The sequence below is a fragment of the Protopterus annectens genome, chromosome 9.part0 (assembly GCF_019279795.1).
Source record: "Protopterus annectens isolate FY-2018-M chromosome 9.part0, PAN1.0, whole genome shotgun sequence".
In the NCBI taxonomy this organism is placed as follows: domain Eukaryota; kingdom Metazoa; phylum Chordata; order Ceratodontiformes; family Protopteridae; genus Protopterus; species Protopterus annectens.
Window position 1 is genome coordinate 725,746,630 of NC_056743.1, and position 18,739 is coordinate 725,765,368.

Sequence of the window (18,739 nt, forward strand, 5' to 3'; positions counted from 1 at the left end):
GAACAAATAAAAAATGATGGGGTTTGTGGTAGTATAATTATATTCATCTCTCCAGGATGAAAAGGTCTGTTGTACTATAATCGTGCTCACTTCAAAGAAAGGTGATAAATCAGATATAAAAATTGGGGGCCTCTTGTTCTTTTAAATGTCAGTTGCATGTTTTCCATAAAATGATTCAGTTAAATTAATCATGATTATGGATATGATAATGGTGCCGGAGAAAAAAAATATAAAGTTTTGTTAATGTAAACTGAATCAGTTCAGGAGACAGACAGACTTGCTGACAGTAGATAAAGTTGTAATTTCAACAAAGAACATGGCAATGTTACTTGTGGAAAGAGATTTCATAATTTCTCTGTATTTTTTAAGTCTAGGTGAGATATCTGTGATGTTTATACACAGTACTTATTAGAGATGTTCAGTGGGGCCCAAGGGATGTGGAGTCTGACAGAGATATCCACTGAGCTGAAATAATTCAGTTTTATAATTAGCATAATAGTTGCTCAAGTGAAATTTCTTATGCTGGGTTGGGAGTAGGTCTAAGGAAAAGGGATTAAAAATCCACTGAGTGTTATACAAATGACATAATTTTATTGGTATAGGAATCAGATTTGTGCCATGCACTATGAAAGTATTAGCGTATTCAAAGACCCAAACTGAGTTGTGCACTGTACAGTTTGTATGTACCTGTGCATGGAGTATAATTCAGAGATATTTGTGGGGTAGCTCTCTGAAGGCACACTGAGATACTTAAGGCACAGCTATCATGGACATGTTTTGTGCAGAGTGTGTGCTATGTGAAATGTGCTATATTTTGTTATAGTGGCAGCAGAACTCTTCTGTGTTTCAGACTGGCAGGGACAGAACACTGACAACACCTGTGATAAACATCAGAAATGCAAATTTCAAGCCAGTTGGCTAAGAGAATTTTTTTGTTTTTACAGTACTGTTCATATGTGTGCATGCCCCATCTCACTGCATGTTTTAAGTCCAGGCAAATTCACAGTATAACAGGTACAACTAGGTACTTGGTCTTTTACTTGCCTGAACACAAACATGCATTTTACTAATTTATTTAACTAAGTGAGCCCGTTGGACACAACTGCCCTTTTTGCAAATTAAAACAGGGGAAGTCCGACACTGGAGTACATGATAAAACTCACCAACAACTTGGATCCTTAATCCTCTGAGCTAAACTGCCAGACATGTAGCCACAACAGCTGTCAACAGTGGACATACCACCATGCATTGTGATAGTGTGACAGTATTGCACATAGGGATGTCGGAGCCTCATGGAGTTTCCCTACTCTGGTATCATGGCTGGGTGCCACTTATAAAGATTTCAACCTTTTGTGCCAGGATAACAAAACAGGGAGTCATTTGCCTATACTACTACTACTACTACTACTGTTGGCATTTCTATTGACAGGATCATTTTACCACAAACATGTGTGGCTTAAATTGTGTTGTTTTGTCCTGCAATCCTGCCGAGCAGGGACTGTAGCTAATACTGGCATCACACCACTTATACTTGTTTACATATGACTATTCAGTTTTCACTATGGGAATGCTAATGCTGTTACTTAGCAATGTTCTGCTGCAATCATCATCAGTGTCCTATGAACATCGGAAATGTCTAGTTTTGTACTGGCACCCCACAGTAGGACTGTCATACACATTTTGATGTCTTACAACAGTATCGTCCACAATTCGTTTATTTGCAAACTGTGGAGGATAGTGTAATGCCTTGCTTGCACAACTACTTTAACTGGACTCATTCAAGTATGCAGCAATATAAGATGATATACCTTTGAGTCTTGCCATGTTTAGGATTTCTCTAGGACTCTGATGTGTGATTTTGTACCATCTACCAGTCCTACATAATTGTACACCACATTTTCCATAATTCATGAAACATTATTAAAGTTAGATCTTACACTAAACAAGAATAAATATGAAAGTATGAAGAGAAACAAGGTGGCAGGGGCTTATTTTATTAAGAATCATATTAAGGGACTAGAAGTTTGGTTTGAAGACAGGGAAATGGTGGGACAAGAACAGAAAAGAGTAAGACAGAATTAACAGTATAGTCACTGGGGAAAGCATTTAATATGCCCATTAGAAAATGTATGTACTTGATTTAAATGGTTTTGTTATGGGCATGCATTCATTCCTGGGGGGACTATTTGTTATTTGAATAATAGGCAGAAGATCTATTTCATTATCGGGGTATATTGTAGACAGGAGAGAGAAACTGGGATGATTAATTCTATATTTTGTATATCCTTACATACTTCAGGTTTTCAAGCATACAGAATAGAGTGAAAGATTACTGGTGAATTACTGAAAATAATCTATGAAAAATTATGGTGGTGTTAGATAAAACAAAAAAAATGTGAAAAACATGGACATATGATAATAGAGGAAAGCCATTTTGTAGAAAAGGGTGTGGGTAAAATTGTTTATGATGGGAGATATTTATTGCCAGAGTGGAAACATTAGCAGGAGAAAGGGATGTTATAAACAGCTCAAAGAAAAAATGAGTATAAGTCTAGAAAAAGTAGGCTCTTGATTTGGTTAATAATTCATGGTAAAGGCTTGTAAAATCAAAATTAAAAAATAAGGTATTGAATAAAACGCAGTGATTTATTAAGGGTTGTGATGTGGAGGCTTTTCTTAAGAATGCCACAAAAGTAAGTATGGGATTTAGCATCAAACTTTTCAGCTATACAAAATGTGTGATAAATAATGCAGAGAATTAGATATAAAAGATACACAACTGTGAAGGGTGACAGCTATATGTCCAGTAAAATTTGCCAACGGAATATTCACAGTTAATTTGGAAGGGAAGGTATGCACATGTATAGCAGAAATCAGAGTAACAGAGAAACCATATAACTGAAGCACTGGTCAATTATCAGTGAAGTTGGATGATTACAAAAAAGGAATGATGATTATTAATTTACATATGTATGTGCAGGGTATTACTAATTCATTTTTCTTCACAGTTTCTTTCAGAGATCTTTAATAAATTTTACAAATTCATAAAAATGAATGCTCCTCTACTCTTTCTGATAAGTAAGGGATATTTCTCATCAGCATTAACTCAGAAACACAGGACTGTAGTTTTATGTCACATCTGAAGGATAGCACCACAGGAATGTAGCACTCATCAACTTGCAGTACAGTGTCAGTACAGGAATACCGATCAAGGCAACTGATCAAGAGATGGACCCATAGCCATCTGAGCTTCCTTACACAACTGTCTGAGCCACTGACACTGAAATGACAAGTCCGACAATGCAAAAAGTCACTTCCATGAACTCTTTATCCCAGAATCAGAATTTGGAACAATTTTCCAATGCATGTTCTACAAAGAAAGGTTGAAATTGTGACAACATACAGATAGTTGGGAGTTACACTCAAGGTGGCAGGAGAAAAGAAAAAAAATGCATCACATCTGTTTATAGGGCTGCATAATGTACACTGGAAGCATAGACAGGCGCTGTAGTCTTTAGCTTTGTGTTGGGAAAAGAAAATGAAACAAGGCGGCTTTTGTATGCTGACAAAGTGTACTGTGCTACTCAGCAAAGAGATTATAGAATGTATACCTCACCGCTCAGGCACAGATAAGTCAAGTACCTGGGTACTACCAGGCTGTATCCATAAAGGCCATATCCAGGGAAGGTATGACCCAGAGCTGCTGCTCCTCCATTAAGTACTGGCTGATCATCACATGGTGTAAGGAAAGAGGACCTACTGGCCACTCCATAGAAGACTCACCAGATGGATACTATGCCAAAGAGGTGGAACTGGAGGGGTGTTAGCTGAGGAAGAAAAGTCATCATTACTCCTGTTAACAGAGAACGACCTGTACCTGTTCATATCAGAGAAAGAATTTGTCTCCTCAGATTTTACTCTCAACTGGATTCAAGATTGGGAGGGAGACTTATTTATTTATTTAACATTCATTTGCCAGGATAGTCTGACTGGACAACAAGTGCCTGTTTTCAGCGAAGTCCTGGGGAGAAAAACTCCATACGTTTACAGAGAGAAGAAAATTTTACAAAAGAGACATTACAGAGTAGTAGCATACAGATTGTAGACTTAACAACAGTTAGTATGCAATAAGAGGATATAACCCCTTTTGGTTAAAAATACAATTGTACAAAATATACAGTGAGAGTAGATGAGAACCTGGTAGAGCATTGCAAGATATTTCACAACTGAATAAGAGTATATAAATGTTTAAGTTTACATATATACATTCAAGGAAATATACATATAAGAGCATATATATATGTGTGTGTGTGTGTGTGTGTATATATATATATATATATATATATATATATATATATATATATACACACACACACACACACACACACACACACACACACACACACACACACACACACACTCATATATAGGTTATTGCTCACACATGGATAGGTATAGCTAGAGCGTGTTGTTTGTGTTGTCCAGGACAGATGGGGTGTAGAAATAGTGAGTGGATGAGGCTTCGGGGAGTCAATTACAGTTGCAATAATGGTTGGTGAAGAGCTATGTTTTAAGCAGGCTTTTGAAGGAGGGTGTGGAGTTTTGTAGTCTGAGATGTGGGGAAGGTTGTTCCATATTTTTGTTATTTCATGGGCAAATAGTGATTCCCCAGAGTTGTTTTTGCATGTGATGGTTTCAATTAAGGCTTTGTTGAAGGACCGAAGTTGTCTATTTGAATTGTAGAAGTTCAGCATGCCAGTCAGGTCAGGGGTTTTCTCAGGATTGCTCAGAGACTGCTGACAAACGTTACTATCCAGTGTGTCCAATGTATTCCTCTCCCACTAGACACATGCAAAGTACTGCAAGCCAAACACTCATAAGGAGGCAAGGACCCAGATCACAAAGGAAAGTGCTCATTACAGATGGTATCTGTAAATTGTATGCTTCCTCACTTGCCTGGCCATCTATAAAGAGACTTTAAAACAAGTTCAACAAACCCAGTACTGCTAGACAGAAAAGGGCCCAGTAAGGCCTGAACTGCATGCTTCTTAACCTGCTTGGTCATCTCTCACATAGCATTAAAATAAGCTTTGCAAGTCTAACAATGTTAGGTGGTTGAACAAGAGACAGTAGGTACAAGAAGACCCACTATGGACAGTTCCATCCTTGCTGTCTAGCCTTCAACTTGGTAAAGGGGGGTGGGGTAAACAAAACAAGTAGATCTCAAAGGTCCAAGCTTAACTTCAGACATTTGCCCTGAGAGATTTGTGCCCTGCAATGTGGTCAAATATGGGAAGTGAAGTGTTCAAACATCTGCTTTAACTCACAACAGCAGGTACTAGAGAGGTGCTCCTCCAATCCTGTAACTACCCATAGATGATTGACTGAAACACAGTTTCTCACTAGAAGGGAAGTTCACCACTAGCAAAGGTTTGAAGGCTACCACAGTGGTGGTAGTTTCAGAAACTGTCAGTGGCCTTGAGCATTGTCTGGCCTTCTTGTTTCTATACCTTAAGTCTCTCTCTGTCTCTTGTCCTGGATTGTGCAAGTAATGCTCTGGCCAGTTCCGTACACTGACTGCCCTTCATTACTAGCTCTCTGCAAGTGCAAAGATAGATTTTAAACCTCTCACGAAACTGACTACAGGTGGTGATCTGAAATTCTACACTTATGGCAAAGCTTTGATGTCAAGTTTCTGTTCCAAGCAACAGTTTATGCTTTAGGCAATGAAAAATAAACATTTTAATGATACACATTACATTACATCTGAACTGTGTGGCTGACAAAATAAATAAATAAACAAGCAAGGAAAATGAGACCAGCGGCCTCTTTTAGTATGGAGCAGGAACTGCATAATGTGTGACAGCAAGGAGTACATGCATACCCAAAAGAAAGGGGTTGAGATCCTTGAATGTCAATGAAAGGGCACTCAGGAAGAACAGCCATATTTTCTGCAGATAGTCCCTCTAAATAATAAGATATCAGCATTTATAGAAAATTACAGTTGTGAAGCCTGCCACAAAGAAGATATTAAATATCCTTGGGAACCTAGGAATGTTCTAATGCTTCCAAAATATATGTAACAGTATCTATTGCTAGGCTATCTTGTCATGTGAAAACAAAAGTCCCAACTATGGATTCTATTCCAGACTTTGCAGACATTCCCACAATTTGTTGCTGATAATACAGTAAGATGATCTTTATACTGATCAATGCTGCAGAAGCCTTAGCTATATGTGTTATATTCTGCCAAGGATACAACAGCCAGCCAGCTTCCAAAGCTTCAGGGCACCTTCCATGCACCCAAATAATCAGGCAGCTCATGCTGAAGTGACTAAAAGGCAAGTTTGATCACAAAGCTTTTCAGAGCTTTACTGCCACTGAAGAGTATGCTCCTCTGAGGTTTTTGAGGATCACAAATTTGTGTTTTTCTTTGCTGAGCAGATAAGATCCCTTTGTGTGAAAAAACAGATTTTGTTAAATTTTGTTCATGTTTTACTGCTTTCCTCTAAAGGATAGTTATCTTAAAGCTAGGAGTGTTGTTATTTAATGGACTGTCTTGACACTTAACTTTTTTAAAACGGAGCGCTTGCTTCTTTCTATCAGTTTAAAAGTAGTGTTACTAACTGAAAACATATTTTCTGTGGAGAAATTCTGTTTATTTTTCTGTTGTGAGGCTGCCATTGTATTTGATGTGCTTTTTACTGTGTTTTTTTCTGTCAAAAATAACTTTGGACTGGTAATTTTACTGACATTATTGCTCGTCTTCCCCGGGAAAGAGGCACTATTTTCAGCTTGACCATGGAACAGACTACAGGCCCACTATCAGTCCTTTTTCCAGTCACAAAAAGAAAAAATTAAGCAAACAGCCTTTGCTACCACAGGAAGCTAACAGTTCACATCAGCTGCAGGTGGGTGACTCTGCTGTGACCATTTGTTGTACCTCAGACCACTCATCTTTTAACTCAGATCCCAATAGTTTAGCACCTATAGCCTCTATGGACCATGAGTTAACCACATCCACTGCAACTGTTGGAGTCTCCTCTGTGGGTAAGGCAGACCCACTTTTGTCAGTCCTGGCAGAAGGACATAGTTTTCCCTGTTGTGTCAGAATGCTGTGCCCATCCCTGTGGTAGTAACAGCTGCCATTAGTGACACTGTTGTTCCCATTCTGCCTGTCAAAAAGAAACAGAAAACCAAGCATGTATCTACTCCTCAAATTTCTAATGATAGGAGTAGTTTACTGGGACTGGCTCAGGGTTTAATTCAGGCTATCAATCCTTCTTGTAAAGTAGTTTCTGGTAAAAAAAAAAAAATTCCTCTTTTCCTGAAGAGATTCAAGATTCCAAATCTGAACAGGAAGATGCAGGGACGGATTCAAGGTTTTGACCTCAGTTTTCTGATTCGGACTTAGAGAAGAGCCCGTTTCTGATTCTCCCTGTGGGGATTTCTCTTTCTCTGATGCTATTGCTAGAATGTCCCACTGTTTTCAGTGAGATAATACTGAGGCTTCTCAGTCCCGCAGAACATCCTACGAGTTTGTTACAGAAGTTTCCCTAAACAACAGCCATTATTCCTCTCCTGTCTTCTTTAGAGGATGTGAGTTTTACTGCCTGAAATGTATATAGTCAGCCAGCTATCCCTAAAAGTGCAAATAGGATGTATAAAGTTCCTCAGTCTTTTAAATTTGTATACACTATTCCCAAACATGACCCAGCAGCTATAGCCTTAGTTGATTCCACTGTTGGTAAGCATTTAGTTAATTCCAATTCTACTCTTTCTAATAAAGATAGGAAAAGTATTAATAGGTATGAGAAAAAAGTGCATACTGCTGCAAACAGTTTCAGAATTTTGAATAGTCAGGCTCATATGATAAAGTTAATTCTGACAAATTGTGAAAGTCTGATGAACATTTTACCCACAGTTTCTTCTTGTGAAGAAAAATCTGCTTTAAATAATTTAGTTTCTTCTACTGCACAGGTTTGCAGTGTGTGTATGACTGTTATTTCATCCGGGGCTATGGCCATGGATACTGTTTTAAAGGGGTTCCCTTGGCTGCATTCTCAGACCCCCCAAGATGATGCAAAAAATAAGATTCAAAATCTTCCATTGGCTAGAGATTTAGTATTTGACCCTTCTGCTGCAGAGGTGATCAAAAAGTGTGATGAAAGGGGTAAGCTGATCTAGAGAATCTCCTAGGATTTTTCATCCCACCTTGTCCAAATTGTCAGAGAGATTTTCTTTCTCCTCATCTAATTTTGGCAAAGAAAAAAAATACAGAATATACAGCCTCAACAGAATTTAGGTAAACAGATTTTTAAGAAATGGCTGTCCAAGTCTGAATGATATTCCAGAAAACTTATGACCCCCTCCCTCCCCACCATGGCTTATTTTCTCTTCCAGAAAGTTTGAATTTCCATTTTCTCTTTGGCAACAGATTGATTTAGACAAATGGGTTCCGAAAATCATTCATCAAGTTTACAGATGGTAGTGGAGGGGGGGGGGGGATTCCTCATCCTGCAGATCAGACTTTCTTGTTTCTACTTGTTCTTCATCACATGCTGTTCCAAGGAGTGATGGAACCAGTTCCTCCCTCCCAGGTGGGGAAGGGGTTTTATTCAAGGATGCTCCTAGTGCCAAACAAAGAATGTACATGTAGAGCATTTCTGATCTTTATTTCCTAAACCTCTTTGTTATAGTGCCCAAATTCAAAATGTGGTCACTTTACAACCTGTTACTTCTTACCCTTTCAAGTTTCCTTGAAAAACTAGACTTAAAAGATGCTTGTCATCATTACCCTATTCATCCAGACATTAGATGTTTCTTAAGGTTTTGTGTGTCTGGATCACATTATCAGTTCTCCTCCTTACCCTTTGGACTCTCCACTGCTCCAAGAGTGTTCACAAACTGTCTAGCTCCAATTATAGCTGAATACAGGCTATAGGGTATCCATATTTCTCTATATGTAGGTGACTTGCTTATCTTTTCACAGTCTTTTTCAATGTGTTAGGAATCTCTAACATGGGTGAGAGCTCTCTTGCACAAACTAGGATTCCAAGAAAACATTGAAAAGTCTTTCTTGACTCCCTCACAGTATAGTGTTCCTGGGATGTCAACCTGACACCTCAGTTCAAAGGGCTTTTCTTACAGAGGAAAAATATATCTTTATTTATATCTATTTCTCAGGTTTTCCACTCAGACTTTGGTCACTGTGAGGGAATACCTATGGATTTTGGGTCTCATGGCATCTGTGATTCTCATGACACCCCTGGCAGGACTTCACATGAGAAAGATAATGTGGTATCTGAATTCTCTTGTATCTCAGCATCAACATCCATTATCTTTTCAGATCCTAGTGCTGGAGTTTGTCAGAAGAGAAATCTTTTCCTGGAGACAACAGATATCCTCAAATCCAGGCCTCCCCTTCTCCCTCCCTGCTCCAAAGTAGTCAGCCACCACAAATGCTTTGGACTTTGCTTGAAAAGTCAGGGTGTGTGGGACAACAAGGACAGATGCAAGCACATAAATATGAAGAGGAGGCTTGCCCTGATTAATGCTTTCAACTCTCTGAACTGAATTTGGGTCCCAGGACCTCGTCAAGTGGTTACACACAATACCACGGTCATATAGTACATCATCAAGCAAGGGGGAATCAGGTCATACCCTCTTTGCAGACCAACCATGTTAACTTGGGATATAGTTTCACAGCACAATCTCACTCTACAGACATCAAACATTCTGTCAGAGCAAAACTGTGTGGAATACAAACTAAGCAAGACCAGGGCAGACTCACATGAATGGAAACTATACCAGGTGGTCTTCCAAGATTTGATCCTTAAGTACTCCTTAAGCAGACCTCTTTGCCACCTCTCTGAACAATCAAATGGCAAAATTCAGTTTCAGGACCCCATGCAAAAAGGTCTGGCAGACAGATACCATTTTTGTTTTTTGGATAGGAATTTTCCTGTATCCCTTTCCACTAATATCCAGGGTACTTCTGAAGATTCAGAAGGAATCCATCAAGATCACTGTGGTGACTCCTTTATGGACTGGGGCAACCATTGCTCTCCCTCCTTATGGAAATGGCCAGGGGCAATTACCACAAGCTTCCTCACAGACTAGATCTACTCACACAAGACCAGAGGTATTTGATATACCCCATCAATCATCTTCAGTAGACTGCCTGGATGATTGGGTCTTAATTCCTTTTAGGCACCTGTTTTCTGAGGACGTGCAGCAGGTACTACTGGATGCAAGAAAGCCTGCTACTAGAAAATCATACATTAGCATATAGAAAGGGTTTTCTATTTGGTGCCAACAACATAACCGACACCCATTCAGTGCTAGTTGTTCTCTGATTTTACAATATTTGTACAAGTTATTATACTATGACCTTTCTTATTCCTCTACCAAGGTTCATTTATCTGGAATTTCAGCATGTCTGCCCATGTATCCTCCTCTTTCAGTGCAGTTTCATTTCAGAAAATTCTTGAAAGGGATTTTACATAAGAGGCCCCTTAGAAAATTGGTGGCCCTTCCTTTGGGATCTTAATTTTGGGATAGAGAAACTAATGCTTGCTCCATTTGAACGAGTTAATGTTGCTGACTTGAGGTTTTTAACATGGAAAACAGTTTAATGATTGCTCTAACCTCTAGAGGAAGGGTGTCCGAGTTGCAAGCTCTTATGGTGAGTAAACTCATCTCATTTTCTAAAGGGATAGGGTTTCTTTGGGAACTAATCCTTCTTTTATGCCTAAAATGGTATCCAAGTTTAGTTAAAGCCAAACTATCTATCTCGTATTTTCTTTCCTGAAACTAAAAATGTGGGAGAAAGGATACTCTATACTTTGGATATCCACAGACAACTAAGGTGCTATCTTGACAGAACTAAATCTTTCAGATCTTCAGATCAGTTGTCCATTTCTTGTGAAGGTAAGAAGGGACAACCTGTGTCAAAACAGACTATTTCCAAATGGTTGTCTGAGGCTATTACCTTTTGTTATACTGACCTTGACAAATCTATTCCAGGCAGGGTCAAAGCCCACTCTACCAAAGCCTTGGCTTCATCTCTGGCTTTTTGGAAAGGGTTGGCTTCAAGAAGTATTCTAGAAGCTGTTACACACTTTTACAAAGCAATATAAGCTTGATTCCTTCTCTAGGTCCAGATCAAGCTTTGCTAGGACCATTCCTTTCCAATTCCATAATATATTTAGCTATAGTAATCTACTCATATAGCTCAGGCCATTGCACCACTGATCAATATGAAGAACAGAGTACACTTGTGTAAGATGAACTTACCATAATAGTAGATGTGTGAATGATCACTGCTGCAGTAGCCACCCTCTCCCTCCATCTCCCTTGTTTTTAGGTATGTTTTTTATGCCAGGATGTGAACATACATTTCTTGTTGTTCCTATCATTGTCCTCTCAGGGCTCAGCCTTCCTCTCTCTCTCTCTGCTGGGAGTGGAGCTCTGAAGGGCTTAGCTACTAAACATGTCTTTTGGTCAGCTCAGCTGGATTTGCTTGATAGTCTGGGCATGTGCAAGGATACCTGAAGCTTTGGAACCTGGCCAGCTGTTATATCATTGGCAGGATATAACCCATATAGCTATGGCTACTGCAGCTGTGATCATTCAAACATCTACTGTTATGGTAAGTTCAGCTTACATAACTGTACTTTTTTTTATATGCCTGGGCTTTTGAAATGAATACAAACATGAAGTGAATGCATTAAGTGTTCTGATAAAATAACACCTTAAAACTATAAAAGTGATGTCTGGGTATATGTGAGCTAAAATGAGACATTCTACAATTATTTAATAAGTCAGGCTGTTGTATGAAATAGTTAATTTTATACATAATGTCTGAAAGTAAAATGGCCATATAGAAATTATAATCTTATAAAACAATTACATCTACATTTAAATGAAAGGTACAATTATACAGATAGTTTTGTGTATTTAGCTGCTTTTGATGTATGTGACTACAATTAATGTTGATTGGTAATAATAAAATATGCTTAGTAGATGCACTTAGATCAGCATTTTACTGAACACAGTTAAATACAATTTCACATTTATTATTAAAAACACGATGTAAGCAGAAATACTGTGCTAGCTTTAAAACAATTTTCCAATACATGTTTCACAAAGAAAGATTAAAATTGTGACAATACACTCCAGAGTAGCAAAACAAGGACACATAATGGAATGTGTGAGTTGTTTTGAAATAAGACCACTTCCCCTTTTAGGTTTATAGGAGGTTACTAGGCTAATAGCCCTAAGGCCTTTACAAGCCTAGCCATGCAACCCCCCAAGTACTCTAGTTGACCAAAGTTATACGGTTGTTGTTTACAGAGTGATAATATGATCAGCATCGAGTGCCCTTGTCCATGAGGGCCATAGTTTCCACCCCCAGGATGAATTTGCGGTTTCCCATCCAGTTGTCAAGGTTGAGCTTAGACAGGGTAATCGAGGACCTCTGCTTCACAGGAAGGGAGTGCTTGTTCCAGAGGAGTGACAATCTCTCTGAGAAATATCTGTCTCTTGCAACAAGTCATATTAACATTGGAGGCCATGTTGAGATCTCTGGTTGAGTGACTCTTGTCTGATTTGATTTGCAGATGTGCAGTACTTCCATTAGGGCAGGGTCAGAGACTGCTCTGTAGGCCATGCACAGGTCACCTCTCAGCAGCCTGTATGATACAGAGTACAGTGATAGGGCTTTCAGTCTTTCCATGTAGGTCATGTCTTGGAGGCCCTGAATTCTCTTGGTTAGAAACCTCTGTGGTCTCACCAGCTGCTGCTAGTGTCTGGTGAAGTAAATACAGAAGGGAGCATTGTACTCAATCAGTGGTCTGATAAGTGCCAAGTACAGCAGTGTAATGACCTCTCTGGTCTTAGGTGCAATGCTCTTATTTATGAGATGGGCAGTGTAGAAGGCATTCCCTACTACTGTTGACACATAGTGATCAAAGTTTAGATTGCTAACAAACTACGTTTCCAAGTCACGCACCACTGTGTTTGAGCTTAGAGGAGTGCTGTCTATATCATAACTAGCAGGAGATACTTCTCTGCCAAAGGAGATAATGGGGCATTTTTTTTTTTTTTGCATTTAGTTTCAGTCCATGGCCCTGGCACCAGTTGTTTGTCTGTGTCAGTCCCTTCTGGAATTTGATGATGTAGTTGGGGGACTCTGTGATTGCTCCCAGTTTACAGTCATCTGCAAACTTAGTAAGCTACAGGCCATCAACGTTTGACTGGACTTCAGAAAAATAAATCCAAACAGTGCAGATCCTTGTGGTGCATTACTGGTAACTGGTCTACTGGTGTAGGTGGTTTCCCAACTTTAACAGTGTGCATTCTATCATTGAGCTAGTTTGTTACCCGTCTAGAGATGAATGGGTTGATACCTAGCTGGGAAAGGTTTTTCAATGATCCCTGAGTGGGGAATTGTGTCAAAGGCCTTGACTAAATCAATATAAGTGGTGTGTACTGCTTTTCCCTCATCCAGGCCTTTGGTGACTTTATCAATGAAGTTTACCAGGCTTTATAAGCAAGATTTACTCTTGACGAAACAAAATTGGGTTGGGTCAAGAGTTAAAAGGTTGCCAATGTCCTGATTGATAAGATCCATGATGAGTCTTTCCATGGCCTTGGAAATAAGGTTGGTCAGGCTAATGGGTCTATAGTTCCCAGGGTTGGTTGATGGACCCCCTTTGTGCAAGGAGATTACTGTTGCTGCTCAAGCTATGGTTAAAGAGACAGTTAAGTGGTTCCACTAGGTCTTTTTTTAGATTGTTTATTATGCAGCCTGGGATGTTATCTGGTCCCATACAAGCAGTATATTTGGCATTGGATAACACTTACTTAACCTGTTCTTTGGATATAAATGGTAGAGGACAGGTGTCATGAATGCTATAGGGTACAGCTGGTGAAGACAGGGGAATAAAATTGTTGCCAAATCTGTCGGCCATCAGTTTGGCCATATCTTCAGGTTCCGTGTGAGTGGTGCTGTCCACTATGAGTTCTGCACACAGCTGGGTATTCCCTTTGAGGTTCTGGACATAGCTAAAGAATACCTTATGATTGTCTTTAGATAGGGATGCCAGTCTAGTTTCATAACTTGCTTTAGAGGACTTTAAAGCAAGTTATGAAACTAGACTGGCATCATAACTTGCTTTAGAGGACTTTACCTTCTACCTTTGTTTAGGCTGCGTAGGGTAGTCTTCCTTTGCTGAGTACTTCTCTTCTTGTTCTTAGATATCATTTTTTTTTGTTATATAACTTATTTATATTTGCAGTCCACCAGGGTGGCTTGTTTTTCAAAGAGGACCCAGTTTTAGTCCTGTTAGGTACTGCCATGTCAATATATTTGCTTAAATGGCTATATAGGGTTTTTGTGTACTTCTCTGCATAGGAGTCGTTATTGGCTGTGTTAGCAGGGATTTTAAAACTGATTATGCCATTGCTTAGGAGGTGATAGTTTGCTTTGGAGATTTTTTTTTTTTTTTTTTTGCTCCTGTGGAGGTGTCAGGACTGATCTTTACCTCAAATGAAGACAGATTTATGGTTTGACTTAACTAAGGAGGGCAGCATGCTGGGGTAGTGCAGTAGCTCCCCATGTTGGCAAGTACTAGGTTTAGGATATTTGAGCCCCTTGTTGGGGTGCAGACTAACTGTCCCAGTGCATTTGAGTTAAAGTCCAGGAACCTCAGTGTAGTCGTGTTTGTGCTTGTGTAAGCTGCCCAGTTGATGGATGGGAAGCTGAAGTCTATCATGACCAAGGTGTTTGGCTGTACACTGAGCGAATTGAGTAAGCCCAGGTAGGCGGTGTGTTTTTCATGGTTCATGATGGGGGACCAGTAGCTAGCTATGATGTGGTAGAATGCTTTGCTATAGTTATTTGGACCTGGAGTAGCTTAAGAGAGTCGTACTGTTTCATCAGTCTCAAGGTATATTTGGATTTAATGACAATGGATACACCTCCACCTTTGGTTCTTTCAATTGGGGTCTGAACATGTGGAAGACATTGTAGCCCAGCATGGCTAGGGTATTCTCTGTGGCCTTGAAACAAGTCTCAGTGACTGCACAGATGTCAGCATCATCCAAGGTGAGGAGTGCTTCCAAGGAGTGTGGCTTACTGTTTAGGCTCCTAGCATTAAGCAGCATAACCTTGAGTTTGTCTCTAGAATATTTTTTCTATGTTGGAAGTTTTGTTGTTTTGACATAACTTAAAAAAGGCTCTATTGGGGAGGCAAGCATTTTTGACAATATCCTAAAGCCTTGAAAACAGAGGTGAAGGCCGTCTCTGGTGAAGCATTGAGGTCTGTCATAGGTTCATAGGTTCATAGGTTCATACTAGGCTATCTGCCCGAGGGCATTTATCCTTTAGTATGGGGAACTATACCCATTATTTTGCTGTGCCTCTGTTGAGCAGTGACACTGAGGTAATCCCTGGGGTATATCCATCCATTGGTCAAGATTTCTCTTGAACAAGGCCAGCGAGTGCTCTGCCTCACATATACCGGGATTTTATTCCACAGCATAGAGTCTTTGGGTGATGAATCTATCCCTCCAGCTGTGGCTCTGACGGATCTAGATTTTTTGAGGTGAAGCATATTCATCAAATCTGGGTTTGACATGGCCTTGTATGTTAGGCAAAGGTCACCTCTGAGCAAGTGTGTGGACTGAATAGAGCTGGAGTTCTTTCAGTCGGGCAGCATAGGACAGATGTTTGAGACCCTTTATCCTTTTGGATACCTTCCCAGGCTGACAGATACTGGATCCCCTTGGAGTGACACCAGAAGCTAAGCCAATTGCTAAAATCGATCATTTTTTGTCTGTGCTGTGGCATCATCCTAGGCAAAGGTAGAATGCTGCTTAGGGCTAGGGACATACCTGTCTTGCACACATAATCTGAGAGCTCCATCATGTCTCTCTTCATATAATCCAGAGAGGTACATCTCAAGTTATTCACTCCAACATGTGGTATGACAAGAGTTATTCAGTATGTGCATAACTTGGCAGATCCTGGCACCCAACAGGCAGCTGACTGTGACCTTCTCCTTGTCCAACCTGGTGATAGGGACATCTGTGTTTCTCACTATTGAGTCACTTATGACTAGGAAATTTGGTTTAGAAGTGTTTTGCCTTAGGGGCTTGATTGCTGAGCTACTGTTATACGTGTTGTCATGTGTACTGGTGGATTCTGTTTGTGTACCAGTATGTGAGGGTTGTCTGTGTTTGGGAGGTCTGTGGTCTTTTGGTAAGCTCTTGGTGAGTACCTCTACATATGTGGGTTTATGTGTCTTGACTTTATCTTGTATAAGAGGAGAGGTGTGTGAGCTGACAGCCTTTTTGATTTCTTGTTTATTGTTACGTGAGAGGACTGATTCAAGTTTCATGGTATAGTGACATCTCTCACATTCTGTATTTGTTTGCTTTAGGAGCAGGTGGTTGTCATTATACATGATGCAACTGCTACATTGCCTCAGGATGCCCATGTCAATCAGGCTGGCTGGAGTAATGTTAAGAAACTGGCTTGTCCAGAGCAACAGGTAATTACTGGTTTGTGAGAGGTCAAAAGATCAGCTATTGCTCTGGGATTAGCAAGGGTATGTAAAACTATGCAGGATTAGCGAAGAAAGTCGGGCGACACTAATCTGCCTGCGGTGCAGCAGTGTGCAACTGAGTTGCCTGAAGAGCAGCAGGGAAGCCTGAGAGGGTTTCACTGAGTGGTGTTCTGGGGAAAAATTGATTCTAAGTTAATGCGTCTATACAAACCCCTGCTGCATAGTGTGCAGCTACACCAAACTCTGAAGAGCTCTGCCAAACTGAGCACAAACCCATATAAACCCAGTGTATAAATACAAATTTAAACAGTTCTAACACAATCTACCAATAGAAAATCCCTTCACAGAACCTTTATTCCAGCAATCTCCAACTCAGATGGGTCCTGAGCTACACACCTGCCAAAATGGTGCAGGGCGGCTCTCTTAATGTAAGATTGCTGGTTTTAGTACTCAAGTGATACCAAACAGTCTAGATTCAGTGAGTCTGAATCTAGTCTATGCTATTTAAGGCAGATGAAGCAAAATATACAAGTGCAGAATAAATCAGTCACAGCAGCAAAAACAGTATAAAATGAAGCAACAGTCCAGTGAAATACAGTACACAAGTGCAAAAAACAGGCTTAAATTCTACTTATTTGTTGAAGATTTCATTGGATGCCTTGGATTCTCTTAGATGCACTTCAGATCTCTGACTAACAAAGCCTAGGTCTGAGCAGCTCTGCCAAACTTGAGAAAGCAGTGGACTAAAAACTTAATCAGTTCAGTTTACAATGAAAAAGTGAGATAAAGTCTTGAAGTATGTAGACAACTGGATATTTTTTTGAAACCATGAGATATGATCTTATTTTTTTCTATATGCCCAATGGACAACTTTATAGTTTAGTAAATGGAGAAAATATAGTTGTGTAACTTGCATTTACTACAACAGTAGATATTCAAATTTCTCACAGCTATAGTAGCCTTTTGGCTATATGGGTGGTATCCTGCCTAAGTTACAACAACCAGCCAGCTTCTCAAAGCTCCCTCTTACACCTTTATTATGACTACAGATTAGAGAGCCCCGAGGAGGGAAACCAGCAGTCAGAGTACTTTCTTGCCCATACAGAGACCACAGCATACTCATCTTAAACCTGTAAAAGATGCAACAGTGACAATAACTTTGTATCCCAACTAACTATTTATGGAAGTGGAAGGATGGTGGGTGGGTGTGGAATTCAAACATCTACTGTTATGGTAGATGCAACTTACAGAGCTGTGTCATGTTCATCCTTCTCACTGCTGCATTTTGGCTATATGGGTTGATTATCAAAGCCATAGATGATGAAGAGATTTTAAGGCATGGAAAACAAACTCTTAGACATATATGTGCTTTGGTCTGTCTGAGGAGTTCCACAATCCTTGTAATGTTACTCCAACAGAAGCTGCCCTCAAGTGAAATCTGAGCCATTTACACTGCAGACTGGATTAGATGAATAGGAAAAAAAGGGGAAACCAGGATTTATTTCTATCCGTACTCTCTGCCATTGCAGTTATTTTTTGACAATGTCCAAAACTGGAATATGTAATTCTAAATGTTGGGTTAGTGTGTCTTTTGTAAATATCTAAGTAGGATTTCTGCATATTTATTTGAAATCCCAGATCGGTCAGAAGAGGAAAAAAAATTCTAATGACGCTTGGCATTGGGGAAAAGACTACGCAAAGACGAGCACGTTATCTAAATAAGGAGATATATGAATGCCACTCATATACAATGAGTGACTAGAGCTAACACTTTGTAAACACCCATGGAGCTGCAGATAACCCAAAGGGTAATGCAAAGAACTGATAATGTGACCCAGACACAGAAATTCTGAGAAATTTCCTGAAGCCTGTTTCTATGGGAATGTAATGATGTGCATCTTGTAGATCTAATGTTACAAACTTCCTTGGGGAATGAGGGTAACAGATTCGAAAAGGTCAACATCTTAAATTTTGGTAGTTTCACATACAGAATTTTGAAAGGAAAGGTCTAGAACTGGTCTCCAACTACATACTTTCTTTGATAACAAAAGCATTCTGAAATAGAAATAGAAGCCTTTGTCCCTTTGGTGTAATGTCACTAGTTCTATGAGTCCCAGGGTGATTAAGTGCTGAAGAACCTGAGGAAAAAATGTTTGGTTTGGAGG